Source organism: Lissotriton helveticus, chromosome 1_1 (genome assembly GCF_964261635.1).
Source record: "Lissotriton helveticus chromosome 1_1, aLisHel1.1, whole genome shotgun sequence".
NCBI classification, from domain to species: domain Eukaryota; kingdom Metazoa; phylum Chordata; class Amphibia; order Caudata; family Salamandridae; genus Lissotriton; species Lissotriton helveticus.
Window position 1 is genome coordinate 1,247,913,495 of NC_136057.1, and position 16,440 is coordinate 1,247,929,934.

Consider the following 16,440-nt stretch of genomic DNA (forward strand, 5'->3'; position numbering starts at 1 on the left):
GCCTCATCGCAGACTGCATCCCCTTCCAGGACCGGTGCCACTGAGTCTGTTTCCCAAGACCCACATCACATTCTGTTTGGTTTCGGGGCGACTGAGTCCATGGACTTGGGTTCATCATCTCCATCATGTCAGTGATACTGTCTCCATGGCGAAAACGATGCCGTGGCAATATACTCCTCAATTTGCCGCTTTCGGATATTATCCAGCCTCTGCATCATGCCCTGGAGGACACCTTCCACTGTCCGCCGCAACCCTCTGCCACATGCACCTCGGACATTAATGAGGACCCGCCCAGTTCACAAGGCCCATCTGACTGCACTGGAAGTCACCGCTCCGTGGTGGTGGGCCTGTTCTGGCCGCAGTGCATCCTGGGCCACTGACTCTGTGCTGGTCACGTCCGGGACCCCCTTCTCCTGATATATTGGATGACCTCTGTGACGGTGGTGTTGGGGTCATCAACGCCATGTGTCTGTGTACCTGCACTGACCACTACCTCAGACCTACACTGCGGTCAGTAGGTCACACATGTGCAACTGTGTCTTAGGTAAGATGTAGAGGAGTCCACACCATTGGACATGCCTCATCGCAGGCAGCATCCCCAACAGCACTGGTACCACTAACTCCATGCACAATGAGTCATGGGTCCTTTATGTTTGTATGGTTATGTCCTTTACGATGTACACTGTTGTCGATTTCTGACTGCACCAGGCAGCCCTTGCTGGCTGGTGTGCACTCACCCCACACACATCCAACACAGGTGTCACTCGGTATGTGTGTCTGCTAATAAATGTGGCTGTGCGCATGCGCACGTAGCCATTCACACCATCTGAGAAAGCTTGTCCGTGTAGTCATTGTGTCAGCATGATGGGCACTGGTTCTGCAACGTCACAGTGTGCTGTCGTCATTGGACGTTACCATGTCACTTTAGCATTGGCAGTGACCCTGGACATGTTGCTGTGCATGCACACCCCTGCATGCACATGCGGTGTGTGCTGGTCCGGCACCACAAGGGTGTGCTAATTTGGCTGGGGCAGCAGGGCGTGGCTCGGACCTGGCCTCATGCAGGGAGTGCGGTAAGTGTTTCTCTGTGGTGGGGTGTAGTCGCCACCAGGGCCACAGTGGTCCATGTTGCATGTTGACATGTAGGAGCACATCGCACACATGTGAGGGGGCTCGTGGGAGGGAGGGGCAGCTATGTGGCAACGTAACACACAGTGGAGCCACTCATGTGCCACGTGCTGGGCATATCATTCAAGAATCCCAGGGTCGCAGACATCCCACCACACCCACCACAGGCCTCTGTACATCTCCTGCATGCATGCAGATGGTGAAGTTACTGTAGGGATGAAAGGCCCTTTCTCAGCACTATCAGGCGGTAGCACAACTACAGCTCCGAGCAGGAACTTGCATGTGGCCAGCATCCCCTGGCAGATACTAGAGCATTGGCTTGTGACTCCTACACTACTCACTGCCTGATGTGGGACCAATGTGTACACCTCCCACACACAGGAGTCCATGGTCGCAGTCAGCATACGTGAAATGGCCTTCACACATACTCCCACGCTCCCCCAGGCCTGAACGCAGACACTGCTCATTGCACCGGGCTGTGCTATTTCATCTACAGGTCTGGCGCAAAGCAAGCCAGTGCCACGTCTTTTTTTTTTTAATTTTTTTATTTGCATCACGGGGAACAACCAAACTTATATACAGCAAAAAAAAAGAAAAGAAAAAAACAGCAGATACTAAAACAGATCCTCAACTAAGTAGTAATAAAGTAAAAACTAATTAAAGAAACAATTTTATGACATAATTAATCCCCACATTCTGCCCACTTTCCGTTTAGTCTGTAGACCCCTTGTACTTGCAAGAGAATGCTCCATATTGTATATTTCCTTAACAAGACTCCACCCCTCCATAACCATTGGTGGATTCTGTTGAACCCACACTCTAGAAATAGTCAACCTAGCACAAGTAATTAAAATGTTCAGTAGATCACATAGCACATTGTTTTCCCCTGACACTCCCACAAATACGTATTTTAATGAAAGTATAACAGGACTACCAAGTTTAGTAGAGACAACTTTGGTTACTCCATTACAGAATTCAGCAAGATTCGGGCAAGAAAAGAACATATGAATAATATCAGCCCCCCTTAAATCACATTTTGGGCATTTTGTACGATCACTGAAGTTATTATTTGTTGCCCATTTAAGAGTCCTATCCGGTGTATAATACAGTTGACATATAGTTTTAAATAACTGCAATTTAAGATTTGAAGATTGAACAGCAAGATTAAGGCTATTTAAAGATGAGGTGATCAAATCTGGTGCTACTTCCATTGCCAACTTGCTGGTCCATTTTTCCGCCAATTTAGGAATATCATTAATGTTGTACCCCAAAAATATTTTGTACCCAATACTGATCAGTGCTTTATCTGCTTCTCTGCAAATACAGTTCCAAACTTCAGAATCTGTCAGAGAGGTAAGTTCTATCTTCCTTAGAAAATAGTCCCTGATCTGATAATATTTAAACCTAGCTCCTTCTGACAGATTATAACAAGCCTTCAGTCTTTCAAATGATAAAAATCCCCTATGATCGTATAAATCTCCCAGCAGATTAATACCACATTTTGATAGTACGCAACATGCTGTATCCTTAAAACTTTCAGGTAAACCCGGATTAAACCATAGAGGGGTTTTATCATGAAATAAAGATATTTTACTCTTGATAAGAATAGAGCGCCAAATATAAACTGTGTCCCGTACCGTTTTAAACTTTACACGTTTAAAATAATTGGGGTCATTTAGTCTGTAAAGTTGGAGTTTAGGCGCCATCTCCCCGCACTCCGCTGCCGTTTTCGTTGTAGCAGTTAGTGTGTCAGAGCGCCGGTGAGCTCGCAAACTAAACCAGCTGATTGCCGCCCAACCGTTCGATACTGCAGGAAGAAGGCGCTGCAATCGTATGGAGCGGAATAATCCCCTCACCCGGCTCTCAAACAGCCAAAAGTCGCAGCATCCGCCCTGGCTCCAACCACGTTTTCAGTATCGCCCAGCCTCAGGTAAGCCACTCTCAGCTAAGCTGCGTTATCAAAGTCGGCACAACACAGCCGTATCAGCTCGGCTCCGCACAACCGGTGAAACCTCAATCGCAGAACGCCGTCTATTTTAGTTTCGCCTAGTAATCGAATCCTATCTAATTCCTCTCCACAAAGCAGTAAAAGACGTGGTCCGCCATAACCAGAGCCCAGTCCTCAAACAGCGTTCCTCCGCACAGGCAATGTCAGTCTGCCATCTTGGACCGTGCCAGAGCCACCTCAAGCAGAGCCACTTATGCAATGGCTTGCCATCCCGACACATGCGCGAATCCAGTCACGTCGAGCTGTACTGTGCACGTCTGCTGCATGTCCTGGGGGCAGTGACCTTGGCAGTGCTGCTGATAAGTTACTGGCTGCGCTTCCGCCTTGCGGACGTCACCTGCGTTCAGCCTGTGTTGCATTGTCGCTCGTGCATATTCGAGTGGTCCATGCATGTCTACCTCTCCAAGGTAACGGTAGCTGACTTGGCTTTCGACGTGTGTGTGCGCCCCCTGTTGGCCCATGACCAGGAATGTCACTGTGATGCTCATGTGTGGCATACATGACTGTTTGGCATGCAGGCTGGGAACTGAGCTGGTGAGATTGCACGAGTCGTTGTGTGCAGTGAGCACATTGAGCCACTACCCAATTGGGCTTTGGTACACATTGGCTTGAGTGGTTGGAGTCAGCACATCTGTCCGGGTCAGCTGATGGATTACGTCGGCGACATGTCGGATGTGTTGGATGTCGATGGCTCATTGGTGCTGTTGGCCTATACTGCTGCACTCACATTCATGGATGAGTGACAAGTTACCTGCAGCCACGACTGGATGTGATCGATTGCACGTGTCCCGATACCTGTTTGCAGGTGGTGGATCTGGTTACATGTCCCAAGACGACAGTGGACATGGCTACGTTGTCCTGGACACATGATCCTGGCGCGGACAACCAACAAGGGTTGGCACTGACTTGTGTTGGTGCTGGACTACCCCGAGGAGGACATGGGCGCTTTCCAACGTTCCTCATTCAGGCATGCTTCTGCATTGGTCTGCATATCGTGGCACTTCTCTTGGCCGCATTGATAAAGTTTGCACACTTTCACTTGTCTCCAACTGTGTTGTGTCTTGACTTGTATGCCAATGTGTGTGTCATGGACTCTTTGGCTCCCTGCCATATGTGCATTGCTACCCCATCTGGACTGTGGGTTTCTACCTGTGCATTCTCATGTCCCTATGTCATGCTTTGCCAGGTGCGTATGGCCGTTTACCGGCTATATGCGGGTGCACTTGTGTCCTGTGTTCGTTTGTGCAAATGTTGGTGTTTGTACCACATTGTGTTAGATGTTGGGGCGCTGTGCTTCCTATGTGTGTGTGCTGCATTCTGTGTGGGATGTCCCTTCGGCTCTGATTTGGTTCGCCCTTCTCCCTTTCGGGCAGTGTGGTTTTCACTTCTGTGTATGTTGCGGGCCTGGCGGTGCTTATCCCTGCTTTCCTCATCGCGCTTTGGCCCATCACATCTTTTTACGCTTTGGGGTTTGTGTTTTTATCTCCATTGCAGTGGTTGCATCGCGGACATTGGCGCATTTTCGACGAACTATCACATAGTACCGCGGTGTTGTGAATTCCACGTTAACACAGGGTTATTTTCCTGCGATCGGCTGCGATGTGTAAAGGTGCGTAAGCATTTTATGGTGATATTTAGCACACGTTCTTGTGAATATACACCAATGAGTGTAGATTACTTTCTTCTAAACTTTTCTCACAAATACTTTTAATTGCACGCTGAGTTCAGTTAAAACGCTCTTTATTTATATTTAGAAAATAGGTTTTACAAAAGTTACTTTAATGTTGATAAGTGGAATTGATTTAACAACGTTTCACATTGGCTTCCATATATAGGAATGAATCATAGTTTCTAAAAATATCACTTCATTTAGTATCCTCATGTAGTTTCTGTTAAACACAGCTCTGAGAAAAATGGCGAAACAATTATATAACTCATTACTTTTCCACTCAGAAGAAAATTAAAAACACCTGAACCAGTTCTTATTAAATACGTTAAAGCAAATGGGTCTAAAAGCATCTTTCTCATACATGGAACATAACAAAGAAAAATGTAATGTTTCTATACCATTAATGCACAAAGCACCTCACCCTATCACAGATCTATTTCACAGGTCCCTTGATCCGGTTGCACACTTGTGACATGCTGGTCACCTGCACCCAGTCCTGATTTTTTAGCCAACAGTGCTACTGATGCTGCGACCTTTAAGTCCATGATTGTAATGGAAAAGGATGAACCAAGTGCGTCAGCATGCAACCTACTGTTTGCTCAAAGGAAATGACTGGAAGTCGGAGAACCTCATGACAGAGATCCAGCTGGCAATTATCTTCTCTTATCCAAGACTTCCTGTGACAGTCTTTATTCTTAGGTCCTTCCTGTCACAAGAGACAGCCAACTGCACCTACTCACCACCACTAACATATGCCTATTCTGCACTTAAAAGGGGCATATTTGCAAGTCCTGTGCTCCACAGAAAGTCACTTTTTGTTGTGGTAACACACATGGATTAGCCATATTATCAAGGCCATGTAAAGCCAGCCTATGTTGTAGATTTGGAATAAGGCGAGGCAGCGCAAGTTGTTGCCTTGCCTTACTTTGCTTGAAAGAGGTGTTCCATGGGTGTTCTTTTGGGTGTTCCCACTGAACATCCATGGTTTTTGAAGCTGCCCCGGATTTAAAATGTCAGTTCAACTTTGGGCAGCTCCAAAATCTTGCGCCTCCCTAGAGCAGGTGTAACTGGGAGAAATGTTTATATTTCTCCTTGATCTTTCCTCCGATCATGCCATCACCACACAAAAACCCTAGCACCATTGGGAAAATATTTTCACTTTTGGAATTCCATGTTTCTTTAGCATCAACAATTGTAGGGGTATTCCTTGTCCATTTCTATCATAGAAACGGATGCAATCCTGCCTTTAACAGGAATACATTTTTCACTGTTTTGATTGTGGAACTGGAGTGAAAAAAGTGACTATTCAAAAACACACAGATGTTGTGGCTCTGCAGAAATTGTTCAGGTCATCATTACCGTGGATTGCCCAAACTGAACACTCACAAATCGACATTGGCAAAGCCAACAAGCCTGGTCTATATAACGAGAGTGCTTAGTGGTTGGCTTTGCCAATATTTGTCTGTAAAGTATTATTTAAAACAAAGGGAAATAAAATAAATTTCAAATACTGAAGGAAAAGCAGCCTCATATATTTTGATATCTCAAAACTGTACATTAAATTTAATGTTTTCAATCTTTATAAATGGCATAGTTTAATTTTCATATATTTTTCACACAGGAAACACCAAATTTAGAAAGAATAAAGAAGTGTCCAAATATAAAGGGGAATATTTGCAAAGCCTAATTCACATACCACAGGATTCAGCCATTTGATCCTTTGTACTTGCCCAGGGAGCAGGTTTATAGGCTGCAAGGAGAAGTGTCATGCTAAGTACACGTTCTGCCTAAGATGCCAGCTGACTACAGCCGGTGGTCCATCTACAGTGCCATAAAAGCCTTTGCGTAACAAAACCTGTGCTTTCATGCAATATGTGGAATGCCGAAGATAAAACAATCCTTAAAGTTTGTCACTCAGTCATACCACAGCAAACATATCTGTTGTTAAACCAGTCAGCCTTAGGGTGGTCTTCCCCCGCACCTCTTGCCTCCACCCCTCCTATTTTTGCTGATCTTGTTATTGTTTTCCTTAGGACTCTGTGGACTTTACCACTCTAGCTAGTGCTGAAGTGCATGTGCTCTCTCTACCTAAACAAGGTAGAATTGCCATGCACCCATTTGGCACATTATATTTACTAGTTAGCCACTAGTAAAGTGGTTCACATGTACCCACGGCCTGTAAATTCAATGCTACCAGTGGGCCTGCAGCACTGCTTGTGCCCCTCACTTAAGTACCCCTGTAAAACATGTCTCAGGCCTGCCATTGTAGCCAATGTGTGCAGTCTTTAACTGACCTTTGCCAAATAAACCTTTTGCCAGGCCCAATTCTTCCTTTCCACTTGTGGAATTTGCGAATTTTTGGCAATTTTGCGGTCCGCAAATCGTGCCAAATTGGCAAAGAATTTACAATTCGCAAGCTAGCAGATTTTTTTGCTTGGTCGCGCTTCAAAAATACAATCTCGCGCGCGAGGCGTTTACTTACCGTGAATCTGAGTTCTGCGAGTTGTTTTCCTCCCGGTTTGCGTGCTCTGCGCCATTTTTGGATCTGGCTGCGTGATCGCGCAAGACTTTTCAACCATGAGTACGTCATAGCGGCCCGCCATCTTGCACTGCGAGAGTTTGAGAACGCGACCATGTCATAAGGGCCCGCGATCACGCATCGCGAGAGTAAACAATTGCAAACACGTAGATGCGATGCACAGCTGACTTCCGGCGGGAGATTTGAACAGCTCGCTTTCCCGAACTTGCAAAAATTGAAATTCTGCACAAGAAGTCCACCGCAGGCAGCATAAACCTTCTGTAAATGATGATTTGGATCAGAATAACTCCTCAGATTGACATTTGGCTGCGCTTTTTTGTGGAAGGAGTCCATTTTTGAGGGGGTGGGAGGAAGGAAGTGCCCCAGAGTTTCCAACTTCCTGTTCCTGTCCAGCAGGCTCCTCCCAGTGCTTTGTCCATGTCCTGGTCACTTTTCATTTGGATCTGGAGCTGGAAGGATTACTTTTTGTGGCTGCTGATGGATATTTGTATGAGAGGACTTTTTGTTTGGATCACTTTTGGATTACTTTTGGATTTGAGATTTTACAAGTAAGTTGGTGTTGTTTGTTTGGGGCATTGCAGTTGCTACAACTACAATTTATAAACTTTGTCACAACTTTAAAAAAATATATTGTGGGTAGCCACAGTATCCAATAGGCCCAGGGTTAGTCATGGGTGCATGATACAACTGTTTCTGTGAGTTTTGTTCAACTTAAATATTATTTTGTGATGGAATTGAATAGCTCACTGTTATTTATATGTGGATTTTTTATTTATTTTGGGGTGCGTGTAAAGCCACACTAGCCAGTAGGCCGAGGGGTAGTCAGTGGTGCATGGACCAAGGCTTTCTGTGTGTTCTCTTGACTTTAAACATTATTTAGGGCATGGATGGCATTGGATTGTGGTGATTTGTGTGTGTTTTTCAATTTTTTGGGGTGTTGTTGGGGCCTGGCCATGTGGGTGGGAGCCATTTTTAGGCCTGGTCCAGGCAGGGCCTTGCCATGCGGGTGGGGGTCAAGGGGCCATTTTGAAGCCAGGCAGTGTGCTTTGTGCCATAGGCCTGCACCCAGTCTGCCTCCTTTCATCCATTATGCCCAGGGGTACTCAGTGGTGCATGAAACAATCCTCTCTGTGTGATCTCTCTTCTATTAATGTAAAAATTAATTTTTGATTAGAAATAATTTTAATTTTTATTTTTGGTCTTTCCATTTTTGGGTGTGTTGTAATAATAATAAATGCCTAGTTGCAAATATTAGTTGAAGCACGACATATGCAACATTTTTTTTAACTGATGTTCCTCTGGCTTCCTTTGCTTTTAGTTGGACAAAGAGAACCACTAACCATCCTCATTGTTCATCATCAGTGCCAGGAAGAAGTCCTGCTGCGGTGTGTGCACAACGTCACGTGACGTCACGTGTGGCCACAGACAACTCTGCAACTCGTGCAACTGCAGCCTGCTGTTCTGACATCTGAAGAAGATGGCCCAAAGAAAGGTGGCCGTAGCTCCTCTACCAAGAAAGTTGCAAAGGGAGAATGACACAGATATTCTTGATGCAATTGGTAGAGTGGGTAAATGGGTTAAAGAGCTTTCATTTTGGTACAATTTGATAATTAAGGAAGAGGAGAGTAAATTGCATTCCGAGATAATAAAGCTATGGGGAAATTGTATATCTGAGCCCCCTGAAGTGGTCAGCAAAGGCTGGCTAGATTCCTTTTTTCTTTCTCAGAGGTTAATTAAACCAGCTAATTTAAGACGTAACCACCTGTTTACGGCCTATAGAGTTTATTGGACACCGGCCAAGCTGCATAAGATCACACAAAATAATTATTACTGTCCTCGTTGTAACTATAATGCAGCTGATGATATCCATATCTTTTCAGAATGCCCACTTATTCAAGATTATTGGAAAGCGGTTTTGGATTTTGTGGGCGATGTACTTTCAATAACCCTTATCTGCTCTCGTCAACTTATCTTTTTTGGTCTGCTGAAAGACTATAATATTAATAGTTTGGATACTCAGTTTATTTTCTACATAATAGCAATTGCAAGGAGACAAATTTGTATGGAGTGGAAGTCGGTGTCTCCTCCGAGATTCGCAGCATGCTTGAAATATATAATGGAAGTATGTAAAATGGATTTGGCTGGCACTAGTGCCAACACTGAGAATGTCTGGTCTAAATTGACGGTCTGGATAAATAGGTGAGCGGTCCTGTGATTATGCCAGAGGTTGTGTCGGTCCTGTCCTCTTTCAGGCCTAGGGCGCCTAAAATAGGCCTGGAGGAGTAGGATAAGGAAAGCAGCCTACCTCTGGGGATCCCTGTCTGCTATGATACTGTTTCCAGGGCGGACTCGAAGTAAAACAACAGTGTAAGAGGCAACAGTGGGGCCCACCTAGAGCACATATATTCTGGTGGCATATATGAGGACAAAAAAAAAAAAAAAAAAAAAGAAAGTTGCCAGTGCCACTGCAAGTAAGAAGGAGCAGAAGAAGCAAGTGGCACCATTTACCAAGGAGACTGGTGTGCCCACAGACACTTTTTTGGGGAAAAACAGAACTACGTCTGCAGCAGCGGTGTCCGCCGGGGACCAAGCTGGGAGCAGCACCTCAGCTTCATTGGTTTCAGTGCCACAACGCCAAGTTAGGCCCAAGGCCATGAGTGCTGCAGAGGCAGCCACTTTAATTACTCAATCATCATCGACCAGTGATGTTGGCGTTGACTCATCGCAAGAAAGTAGCAGCCAATCAACGCAGGGTGTAACTCATCTGATGAGTGTTCAACCACAGCCGCAACGACAACCACAGGTGCAACAAGGAGAGGCGCAAGGAGAGGCGCAAGGAGAAGCGCAAGGAGAGGCGCAAGGAGTGGCACAAAGGAGTGGCGCAAGTAGAGGCGCAAGGAGTGGTGCAAGGAGTGGCACATGGAGAGGCGCATGGAGTGGTGCATGGAGAGGCACATGGAGTGGCGTATGGAGAGGCGCACGGAGTGGCGCATGGAGTGGCACATGGAGAGGCGCATGGAGAGGCGCATGAAGATGCATAAAACTGTAGTTAGTCGGGGTAAGCTTGGTACCGGAGGCCAGAGAGGTAGTCTCCAAAAACACCACACTATCCAGTGGGAGGCGCACCTAAGAAAGATCCGGGCAGCCAAAAGTACAACAAATTCAAAATGTATCCATTGATATTGCATCTGATGATGACGAGGGGCTTATCGTGCCGGGGGGAGGTGAAGAAGCGACAGAAATTTTTTCTGGTACACACAGTACCCCTGGCAGCAGCACTGCAGTGGTAGCGCCCACACCCTCTACCCCAGCAACATCTATGAGGCACACTAAGAGTCTGGGAGACACACAAATGCAAAAAAGTACATCAATGAGCCTAAATGGGTTGAAGAGGTCTAGATCCTCCTCATCACATATGAAAACGGTCCAGACCACCATTAAAAGCATGTTTTGGTCGGAGGCGCCATTTGAACGCAACCACCCAATGGCACGTCTTTATAATGCAATGCTGGCTAAAATGTTAGCGCTGGGCCTTCTCCCTTTTTCTTTCGTGGAAGGGGTGGGTGTTCGTGAATTTGTGGCAACAGTCTGCCCTAAATGGAAGGTTCCTAGCCGGTCCTATTTTGCCAGAGTTGCGGTTCCAGCACTACATCAAGATGTGCTGGAGGCGATTGGGACAGCTTTGCAGAAGAGTGCTGTTCACACCATCCACCTGACAACAGACATGTGGACCGTTTGCCAAGTTCTTGATTACATGTGCGTCACTGCACACTGGGTCTCTTTTGCAGGGGTTAGAGAGAAGCTATCTGCAGGTGTTGATTGTGACACAATTTTTCAAGCTACTCGGAAACATGCATCAGTAGCCATGTTTGCCATGGAGAAATCTCATACTGCAGTAAACATTTTGGAGGAGTTTAACAGTAAGGTCTTTGAATGGCTGATGCCAAGAAAGCACATGATTGGTTATGTTTCAACGGATAAAAGCAGTAATATAGTTAAGGCCATGAATGATGGTGGCTATTTCAGAGTTCTGTGTTTGGCGCACAGTATTAACATTGTTGATCAAGATTTCTTGAAAAAATAAAACACAGTCAGCAAGTTACTGACCACCTGCCGAAGAATCTTCACACATTTCAACCATTCTTTTAAGGCATGGAAGTTGCTGAGGATCATTCAACGTGACCGTAGAGTGCCAGTCAAAGGACTCATCCAGGAGGTGGCAACACGTTGGAACTCAACCTTCTGCATGTTTGAGTGTCTGTTTGAGCAGTGCTTGGTAAACAATGAGTATGTCTTTACACTGTCTTCTTCTATGAAAGACATGAGGCTAGAGGTGGAGGAATGGGACCTAGTTATAAGCCTGACAGACATGCTTTGTCCTTTTGAGGTCTTCACATGTGAAGTCAGCAGGGAGGACTGTACTTTGGGCAAAGCTATCCCATTGTTGCGCATGCTAGAGCACCAACTGAAGGCGGTGTCTTCAACGTTCAAAGATGATACTGACAAGCAATACACATATCAGTTGGCGGAGAGCTTATTAACCCGCCTACTTGACAATGCAAGGCTTAAAGCAATACATTAAGAGCAACATTACATTTGTGCCACTATTCTGGATCCACGCTACAAAAAGGCAGTGGCCAGCAATAGATGTATTCCTTTTAAAGAAGCAGGTGTTTCAAAGTACAAACATTGGCTAGCTCTGTCAGCCACTCGGTTTGAAAAAGAGCGGCAGGAATTTGAACAAAACGCCACAAGTACTACTGAATCAGCAGCCCGTCCGGCGTCAAGGTCCACTTCTGTGGCTGAAGGCAGTCACTTTCCGTCAGAGCCGTTGCAAACAGCAGCAACCGTATCATCATCATCCTCCTCACCTGCACCAGGCCCAGCCATAATATTGTCGGAAGCGGATTGGATAACTCATCAAGGGTTTGCTCGTTCCAGTGCTGATGCAAAGGCCACAGATGATACGCAAAGTGGAGCATCCATGGATGGCCTTGAGTGGATGGTGCAGGCTTATCTGGATGACCCAACAGAGGTCTACATTGATCACAAACCATTGATGTATTGGTTTGGGAAAAGGGGTCAATGGCCACTGATCACTAAGCTGGCTCTAAATTATTTGTCTTGCCCACTCGCATGCGTGTCTTCTGAACGTGTTTTCAGTGCTGCTGGTGCCATTGTAACTTCAAAAAGGACCAGCCTCTCACCCAAAAATGTGGAGAGGTTAACAATGATCAAGATGAATCAGCACTTTATACCACCAGATTACAAAATACGTGAATCCACGCAGGAAAAAGAGGAGGACACCGACTTAGGTAGCAGAAGTTCTTCTCTGTTAGCTGACCTGCTCCTGTTGCAAGTCACAGAGTTTGAGGATGAGCTCTATTTCCCTGATACCTAGGTCTGAAATACTGGCTTCCTTTTTTGTCCTTATTCATGTTTTATTCCTGTGTGTCTTTCTTGCAACTTTTACCACAAGAACACTCTAATCACAACAAATCCATCACCAGCACTGTCTTCATCTTATTTCCTTATTGAAGGTGTCTGCATTCCTGAAGTTCACGATTTCACAACCCAGTCATGCTCCTCTATCCTCCTCCTCCAGACTCCCCCTATCCATTTCCCTCAAGGCAGATGGCTGGATTACGCAGAATCAAGAAACTGTTGCTTCGTAGACGAGTCCCCTCAAAAGAAGTGGGACTGGAATTACTGACTATATGCTGATTGCTAATGCTGACTGTTACTTTGGAAATTGACACTAGAGGCTGCCCTGTGGGGCTTAGCTTTAAGAAGAAGATGCGGACAAAAAGTGGGACAGGTAATGAATAATAATGATGAGATGGCATGAACTGCAGTGGACAACACTGGCTGTCTGGCTCTGTTGAAAGCAATTGATGTTTGTTTGTTGTGCATGAAATGAATCTTATGTGTTCTGTTATTATTTAATCTTTTACTTTTACACACTAAATCTAACTCAAATCTACTCTGTTTTTTTACCTTGTTTAATTTAAATTGTACTTGTACTGCAGGGGCCACTACGTTGCATTCTTTAATATGGAAAATGTCCTTGGACTCACTGTGTGTAGACTGTGACTGCATGAACAACATTGAGTTTGCCAATATACCATGATGATGAAGAGTCTTGATGATCAAAGTTACATAATATCTTTATTCTTTACAGTCACTCACTGGAATGGAGGCTGGATCATCATCGTTGGTTTACGGAAGAACTATGGCCATTTCGTGAGTGGAAAACAGGTAACAAAGTCAACAACAATCACAGCAGAACTGCATGTCTGTCTAGTCGTGGTATGGAGTGGCCGAGCCAGTGTAGTGTTCTTATGCCAGAGTCCAGACAGCAGTTCATGTAAAATTGCGGGTATGTGGCTTGCTGCATACAATTAGATATGCTTTGTCTGTCAGTGTCAAAGAGGTATGCTACATCAGGTTGGTTCACTCAGTGGTGCCTGCCTTGACCGTCTGCATGGCCCTGGCCTGCTGTGTGCTAATTATATTACTATCCTTGAAAAGGAGACTGAGAGTACGCACTTTAGAAATGATGCTTGTTGTATGTAACACTGTTGCCTCTGAAACTGAAAGTGTTATTTTTGCACTACACACCGTACCTTATATTTTTTCTCTGTGGTGTTTTTTTAATATCACTTCCTGTTTTTCCCTCAACAATTACAGGCCGGCTTTTACCCTGTTGCAATGGGAAAAACAATCATTAACTCAGGCTTACCATTAGCAATCCGCAATTCCGCATCCACCAGGCAGGCAGTGGACAGTGTGTCTGGGCGCCAAGATTGATCAACGGAGCGTCAGATGGAATGGAGGAGTAACGCGTATAAGAGGAATGGCTGGATGCATGCAACTTCCCAAATTGAACAGGACAACTATAACATACAGTTACAGTATCCTCTTCACTTCTCCTTATCTTTTAAATAATGTTATTGTTGTGAACTTCTATGAGTGTGACTGTGCGTTTGTTTGCTCTCTGCTTCAAATTCATCTCTCCAGCTATTTGATACGTTTCTTTGCTATTTCTGAAACTAATTTAATGTACTAATAAGTGTTTATTCTCTCCGAGGGCAGATAGGCAAGTGAAATTGCGTAATTACGGCAGCCCTGTACTGTCAAATAATGTTTCTTCATAGTTAGTAAGTTGTAGTAAGTACTACTTTTCAGTAACTTAACCATCTATTTAGCAAACAACTTCATGCATGCAGTAGTGCACTTCCTTTATGCCCCTTAAAAGATTTATGGATATCTTCGTATCCAAAGATTTGTTTTTCTTCATTTGTTGTCTGTCCATGCTGTGTTTTTTTTCCTCTCTCCACAAAACTTTCCCAAAAACCCCCATTCCCATCCAATTTTCAAACCCTAACCCTCTTCCCCCGGGCTGTGCGGTTTTCATTGAGGTGTGACTAAATGACAACAATAATTCCACACACTTTCTGGGGAAGATAAGTTCAAAGCAACAGAAAATCAATTTCAAGGATGGTGAAGGAATCCGAGGATATATTCTTACTGTGTACTGTACTATCTATCGTACTGTTCTAATGCTATGCTCAGGCCACTCAATGTTTCATTTCCTTTTTTTTCATATGCTGCTACTGCCAGTGTGTACCACCTACTACCACCACCACAAAAATGACATTTCATCTGTCCAGGATTCCAGAGCCAACCTTAATCGCCATTTGCCATGCACCCAGCCCTGGGCCGAGCCCTATTCTCAAACACGAATCACAGGTAAGATAAGCATTTTGGGGGAGGAAGAATAATGGAGTAGGAGGAGAGGAGAGACTGACGGTAATACTAGTAAAGTAGTAGGACAATTGAATTCACTAACTCTGTCAGTGGCACTTTTCTACAAATCTGGGCGAATAGACAATTTGAATCAACCAGCCAGTTAAGTTTCAGGAAAACAAACGTACAGTTGAGTTACCCCCCCCTGCCTCCCCCACAAAACAGTAAAAACGCATATGCTATGTTTAAGTTGCAAATAAATATTTATTTACACCCTAACAAAAATAAACTATCCCAAAAGACCCGACTCACCCCCCTCCCTAACCCCAACCAATGTCCATGAAATGTCCCCAAGAAAAGTTCCAAAACCCCAACGCCCAATTCCCACCCCCCCAAAAGTCTTTAAAAAAGGGGCAAGGGACAGTCTCTCCTCTACTTCCACCGGCGGTGTCCTTTGGCCAGGTGGTCATGATGCTCTCTGCCGACGTCCTGGAGCAGGGTTTTCAGCCTCGCCAGCTCCTGCTCAAGGTAGGACACTCTGAGGGTCAAGCGGTGCAGACGAGCCTTGCACCTGCTGTGGGGGGCAGGTGATTCTTTTGCTGCTTGGCGGTGGCGGGTGGCTGCGGGACCATGGCTCCGTACCGCTGAAGGCTTGCACTGACTGGATGACCCAGGGTGAGCGGAGGAGGATGCAGCTGTCGTGGATGTTGATGTCAACAGCGACTGCGTGTCCTCCTCCTCCTGGGCCACCAGCCGCCGATATTCCACGACAATTGCCTCCAGTTTCCGTTGCCGGGCCCGTAGCCAACTCCTTCCGTGTTAGTTTGGAAGGAGCATCTATATGAAGAAAGAAAAACATACTGTAACCAATGCTCCCTAAGATTAACACAAAATAATTCAGCAGAAAGTTGTGTCACAGTAGCACTACCAACTTGCAAGCTCAGTACATAACATTTGTGACACGTATCTATCTAACCTCCCACTTCGTCGCCCTCTGCTCTAACATTAGTGGGAGTTTCAGGAATTTCACTAGCACTATATGGACTCACTACATTAGACTCAGACAGTACATGTGTCTTCTTCTTCTCTCTTATTTAGCGAAATTGGTACATAAACTTGTGAAAGCCGGCATAATGCCAGCGCAGTCAACTTGCACTTGAAAAAAACAGACGCAAGCCATGATGACACAGACTTGCGTTACTGTTACCAGTCCAGTACATGCAGGTGGTGAAGCTCTTGCTTTTCTATTACGGGTGGCACTGGCCATACTCTGTTACAAAGGCTACTGCTTAATTAATTTAACTTTCACCCTGCCCTGCCCCTGACTACTACAAAAGGAAAATGAAG